The sequence below is a fragment of the Artemia franciscana genome, chromosome 4, assembly GCF_032884065.1.
Source record: "Artemia franciscana chromosome 4, ASM3288406v1, whole genome shotgun sequence".
In the NCBI taxonomy this organism is placed as follows: domain Eukaryota; kingdom Metazoa; phylum Arthropoda; class Branchiopoda; order Anostraca; family Artemiidae; genus Artemia; species Artemia franciscana.
The window spans coordinates 56,850,471-56,856,470 of record NC_088866.1 but is presented as its reverse complement, the minus strand read 5'-3'; the positions used below and the strand labels follow the sequence as shown (position 1 = coordinate 56,856,470).

At 34.9% G+C, this 6,000-nt stretch overlaps 1 protein-coding gene across 3 annotated transcripts in view; it reads left to right on the top strand.

The window, feature by feature from the left end:
* Positions 1-608: 608 nt before the first annotated feature.
* The window catches only part of LOC136026642 (ETS domain-containing protein Elk-1-like), a 145,462-nt gene continuing 140,070 nt past the window's right edge, over positions 609-6,000 (top strand). Inside the window, exons 1-2 of one of the 3 annotated variants that reach the window (XM_065703375.1) lie at positions 616-687; positions 2,855-3,075. The gene's annotated coding sequence lies outside the window, so the exon portion shown is untranslated. Of the gene's footprint in view, positions 688-2,854; positions 3,118-6,000 lie in introns of all 3 variants that reach the window. The other 2 variants (XM_065703376.1, XM_065703374.1) reach the window with 2 other exon arrangements.

Sequence of the window (6,000 nt, the reverse complement as noted above, 5' to 3'; positions counted from 1 at the left end):
CGCGCTAACTAGAGATTTAGCCAAAACAGTATCCGGCTAATGCAAAATACCGGTCAGGGGAAAATTGTTTTCGTAATAACCCCCGTCGGAACAATCCCAAAGGAACGGTTGCTGGTATATTCTCACCTGCTTCAGTAAAAACTTCAAGACTAGTTTCTTTAATAAAAATTTTACAATAAAATTGACCAGGGGACATTATTTTCTAATGCCCAATTCACAGTGAGATTTTACTAGTGCCAGAATTCGGCATCTATTTAGCCAATATTGGTGCTAGCTAAATAATAGCACAGGTAAAATCTTATTGTGAATGTAATTTTGGCAAAGGCAAGGAGCAGTCGAATGAATAGTTCAAGGCTTGCCGAAACTGCTTCTCAGACCGAAGCTAAGAAAACCAGCCTCTCAGCTACAGCATAAACTATGATTAATTAGAAGCGTTAAAACTCTAATCTTGAATCACGAAAAGCCTTGGTTAGCACAAAAATCAGCTAACGGAAGAATCTAAATCTTTCTTTCCGTAAGGCAATCACAAACATAACCTATCGAAAATATTAATAGATGGCCCAAAAGGAAAAAGTGGAAAATGGGTCTTATCCATATAGATTAATGCAAAGAAAACTGGGGCTATATTTCTATGTAAAGAAGATAACGCTTACTAGCCCAAATGTGAAAGTCGTCGTCATTGAATAGGTAATACCTATAGACTACCACAAAACACTATTATTTCTGAATCCCTTTAATGTTGTTGTCAAAGGCTAAGGTGTCTAACAGTTTGATAGCCTATCTTCTTTGATGTTTTCCTAGATAAACTTTAAAGGTTATAAAGTAGTCCAGTGATGTTATTATTGATGCAGGTTCAATATTTATTTATTTATTTATTATTACGAATAATAGTGAATTACAAATGGTAAATTTTAGTTTAGCTATTTGTTGCTCTCTAGGAAAGGGGTTAGGTTTAGAAAAAACAAAATTTCAGTTGGCCTAATGAACCTGGGGCCAAAGACATACTCTGGGAAGGTATTGCCAAGCTTCTATTTTAGACCTCCTCTGATTTCTGAGTCTTATAAATTTGCATATTTAACAGGTCTAAACCTAACAATGTTTTTCCTTAATTTTTAGTTATGTTTCTTTTAGCCTAGGCTACTCTGTCTTTAGTTCTGAAATGCAATTCCTGTTATTCGAGTAGTATTTTAAGCCACATCAATGTTTTTTTCTCAAATTAGGAAATATTTTGCAGATTTTTTAAACCTCATAAATTGGGATTGAGTGAAGTTGTAAAGCTGAAAACAGTTTTGTTGTAGCCTACTTCATTTAAGAAGAAGATCTATTCTGCAAGGTTTCAATGTTAAATGCTAATGCAAAGGTTTTTTAAAGGTCAGGGCCCACTTGAGAGAGAAGAAATAGAGGTGGGTAATTCAAAATACTTTCCTGGGACCTAGGGTACTTTATTTTGTAGACCCATCCCTGAAAGTTTCATTTTCCTGGCCTAACCCCTTCTCAAGATCATAAAAAGTAGCTAAACTAGAATTTTACTGTAATATTCAACTGCTCAACCACAGTCACCTTGACAGTGATAGGTTTTTGTGACTTTTCTAGTTGGTGTGGCCTAGGCCTATCCATTAGCCTAGGCTATTGGTTTTCCACTATTTTTTTTTTGTTTTTCATAGGCTTTTGGCTGATTTTTCTATGAAAAGGGTGAATGCATGACATTATGCCCTTTTCATGCTCTTTCCAGATATAATAATTGCTTTTAGGGAAAGTTCCATTTTGAGCCCTTAAAGGGGCCCCAAAAGGTAATTTATTACCTTATCTTAAGTGTTTTGACTATTATACAAACTTAAAAAAATAGTTAAAAACTAAGTAGATATACAAATTTCCCTTTAAATGAGCTCTCAAAGAGGTCCATGATATTCTAGTGCCCTGCTAGCAACATGTAATTATTAATAATAATAATAATAAAAAAATCAGAACAAAAATAGAGAACTTATCAGTGCTACCCATGCAAAAAGTGATTTTCCTAGTTGCTCAAGCAGAGACTATAAGTTCTTTGCATAAAGTTTTCACCAATGGCAATGTCAATGTACTTTTTATTTTGTTCTGATGCCTTTTTTTTGGGTTTCAGGCTCTTTTTGAAAATTTCTGGGTAAAATTCTAGTTAATTGACTTCTTGCTATTTTAGAAAGGGTTTATGTTAGGAAAATGAAACTTTCAGGGATGGATCTACAGGCTAAAGTATGTCCCAGGAAGGTATTTTAAAGTACCCACCTCTACTCCTTTTCCCTCTAGAGGTCCTTGAAATATGCCCACTTGACAGGTCTATACCTATTGAAATTTTGACAAAACAACATTTTACCTTAATTTTCAGTTACTAGTTGCTTTTTCTCTGCCTTTAGTTCTGAAAATGCAATTCCTGTTATTTGAGTAGAATTTTGAACCATATCAATGTTTTTTTTTTCAAAATTTAGGAAATGTATTTGCATATCTTTAAATCTTATAAAATGGAATTGAGCAAAGTTATGGAGCTGAAAACAATTTTGTTGTACTTCAATTAAGCAGAAGATCTATTTTGCAAGGTTTCACTTTTATAACAAACATATTGTTAAAGTCATCAAAAGTCAGGGCCCTCTAGAGGGAGAAGGAGTGGAGTTAGTTGCTTCAAAATACCATCCCAGGACATACTTGGGTCTGTCAATTCATCCCTGAAAGTTTCATTTTCCAAACCTAAACCCATTCTGAGATAGCAAGAAGTCAATTAACTAGAGTTTTACCAATTCCTGTTCATTTATTTTCAAAATAACATTTTACTATTAAAATTAATTATAGTAATAGCCACAAATGTCAATTTTTATTCCTTTAGTTTGCACTTCAGAGCAAATAAAGGTCTATGATGGATCTGCTCTGCATCAATGATGGTAATTTGGAATTTCACTACATTATGGACCCAGTGATGTTGCATTAGTTGGCAGCTGAGAGGGACAGACTGTCACTTTTATATTTCCATGGCTTGTTGTTCCATTCTTTGTCATTTCTTGACTTGAAAGAGGCACTAGTGGGTACAGTCATGGTTTTGTCTTGAAGGTTGGTCTAGTTGTTGGAAATACACTTGGTAACAAAATTTTGGTACATTCTGGTCCTTACTCTTTTCTTTGCTTGCTTCTGTGAGTGTCCTCTAGTGTTGTGTTGACCTGTATGTTTTGTGAGGAGGGTGTTGTTTGGTTGTTTGGTTGACTATTATATTTGTAGGTCAGCATCATATGACATTTGTAACATCTGAATATCAGCATTGTTAGTTTTAGGTGCTCCAGTCTCTTGTTATACAACATATTTTGTATACCCATGATGTATTTTTCAGCATATCTTTGAACTCCTTCAATTTATATATATATATATATATATATATATATATATATATATATGTATAATATATATACACTATATCTATATAACTATGAAAATAAGACTTGCTATTCAAGTGGGGGACTACAAAGAGGAGGAAAGGGCACAACTGTGTTTGCCTCAGGCAGCCTGGTGCTGCAGTGGGTTATTATTAGTTGTAGTAGTAGACCCTCTTCAGTTGATTTTTCATTCTTTGTATGCTTCCTTGTGTAAGGTTTAAGTATATTTTAAATCCAATGATTCACTTAGTGGGTCGGTCTTGAGCAATAATCTGTTAGTTTATTCATTAAAAAGCTCATTAATAGACCTTTCAACCTTGGAAAGTTGCAGCTGCAGGAAAGTGTGTATACAAGTCTTTTGTATAGGGGAAGTGCATTAAAAAATATGTGTATATTACATGTATACAAAATTAATAGGGCAGTTTTATTTGAGATTTATTGAGAACCTTGTCCCAAAGGCTCATATGCACACATTAGGTGCTGATTAAATAATTATAAAATAACAACATTGAGTATATTCGTTTGGTCTTATAACCAAATATTTCAAAAATTAAAAGTGTGGAATAGAGATGGAGGTTTTTAATTTTTCACTTTGTTTTCACTTGAATGGGGAGAATCAGCTCCAACTTTAACCCCACCCCCCACCGTCAGGATTTTACGAAATTTCGCCACTGAATTTAAGATCCTGGAACTAGTTTTCAGATTATACCTCCCCCCTTTCTTTTGCCCCTTCTGCAGAATAGAGATGCTTCATTTCTCACTGTCATTTTCACATGACTTTGGAAAATCTGCTCCAGCTTTGACCCCCTCCCTGATTTGAGGGAACTACACCACTGAATTTTAAGTTCTGGAACTAGTTTTCAGATTATAGCTCAACCCCTTCTTTCTCCCCCAATTGCAGTGGTTTCTCAAGGAAATAAGCAGCTTTCACACTATGTACATCATTTTCTAAGCTAAACAGTTATGTTCTGCTACACGAAGCCGAACCTTTCAAAGTAAAACAAGTCCTTTCATACTATGCTAAAATAGAAGTCCTTAGATCATTATTTATATCATGTGAAATCATTACAAGCAACCTATTGACAAAATTACGCCACTGAATATAAAGTTCTGGAACTATTTTCAGATTATACCTCTATCCCTTCTTCCTCCCCCAATTACGGTGGTTTCTCACGGAAATAAGCGGCTTTTCACACTATGTACATGATTTTCTAAGCTAAGCAGTTATGTTCTGCTACATGAAGCCTAACCTTTCAAACTAAAACAAGGCCTTTCCCACTATGCTAACATTGAAGTCCCTAGATTATTATTTATATCATATGAGATAATTACAAGCAACCTATTCAAAAATTATGAAGAGATGGAGATTCAAGCTCTGATCAAGCATGAACATGTATCTAGGAATACTTTTTTAATTTATTTTCAAAATTTATTAACTGCTCATCAAAAAAATTCGATTTCATTGCTACTATGTTGACTTTCCTGTAGCATGACATAAACTTTGTAAACTCCAATTTTTTTAGTAGTTAGAATATTGCTACAGCTCAGGAGTTGGACTTGATCCCATTCCTCTGCCTCTTTCCTAAACGTGGAAAATGGAATGGCCATTTCAATCTCAACCGAAATCACAAGCTACTACCACCAGTAACTACTCACTGCATCACCAAGCCGCCTGAGGCCAACACAGCTTTGAATGTTCCTTTTCCATTCTATTCAAAGTCTCCCTCTTGACACCCTCCAAGAAGGTTCCAATTTCTATTAAATGTTTTCTTCAAAACATCCTCCCACCCAATTTGGGGATGACCTGGTTTCTGTTTGGACCTAAATGGTTGGCCATCAAGAAAGATCTGTTTGAATTACAATCATTCAGACGAGTATAAAAAAAAATCCATGGACAATTTCTCTTGAAAACATCTAGCAAATCCTCCTCCGTCTTTTGGGAGACCCACACTTCAGAACAAAACTTGACCACTGTCATCATTGTAGCTCACAACATACTACTCTTGGTTTGAAGATTTATCTTCCTATTCTTCTGAACATTTTTTAATGTGAAAAAAACCCCTCCCCTGGCTATTAACTATTCTACTTTCAAAATCTTCACTACACCCACCGTCTTTACTAATTGTACTACCAAGGTAAATGAAGCTGTCTACTTGATCAATTTTCTTGTTACCCAACATCATATCTTCACCTATTCTAAGTCTCAGCAGCTTATTCTTCTCAACATTAATTTTCAAACCTGTTTTTGAACCCTGAACTCTCAAAGCATTCAAAAATCCATTCATTTTGCTAACATTTATATCTAGGATGATCATATCATCAGCATAATCTCAATCTGTGAGAGTTTTATAGCATTCGCTCTTCTCTTTAGGATAAAGTCCATCAAAATGGTCTAAGTAAATTGGGATATGGCGCGACCCTGGTCAACTCCTGATTTACTCTGAAAGCTGCAACCAAACCTCATTTCCTATCATAACCACAGCAGTATTGTTCTTGTATTTATCTCGTTTCAATACATTTATCTGGAATGCCATACAAGGATAGGACCTTTGCTAAAGCTTTGTTGAATCAAACGCTTGCTCACAATCTATAATACTGAGGATTAAAG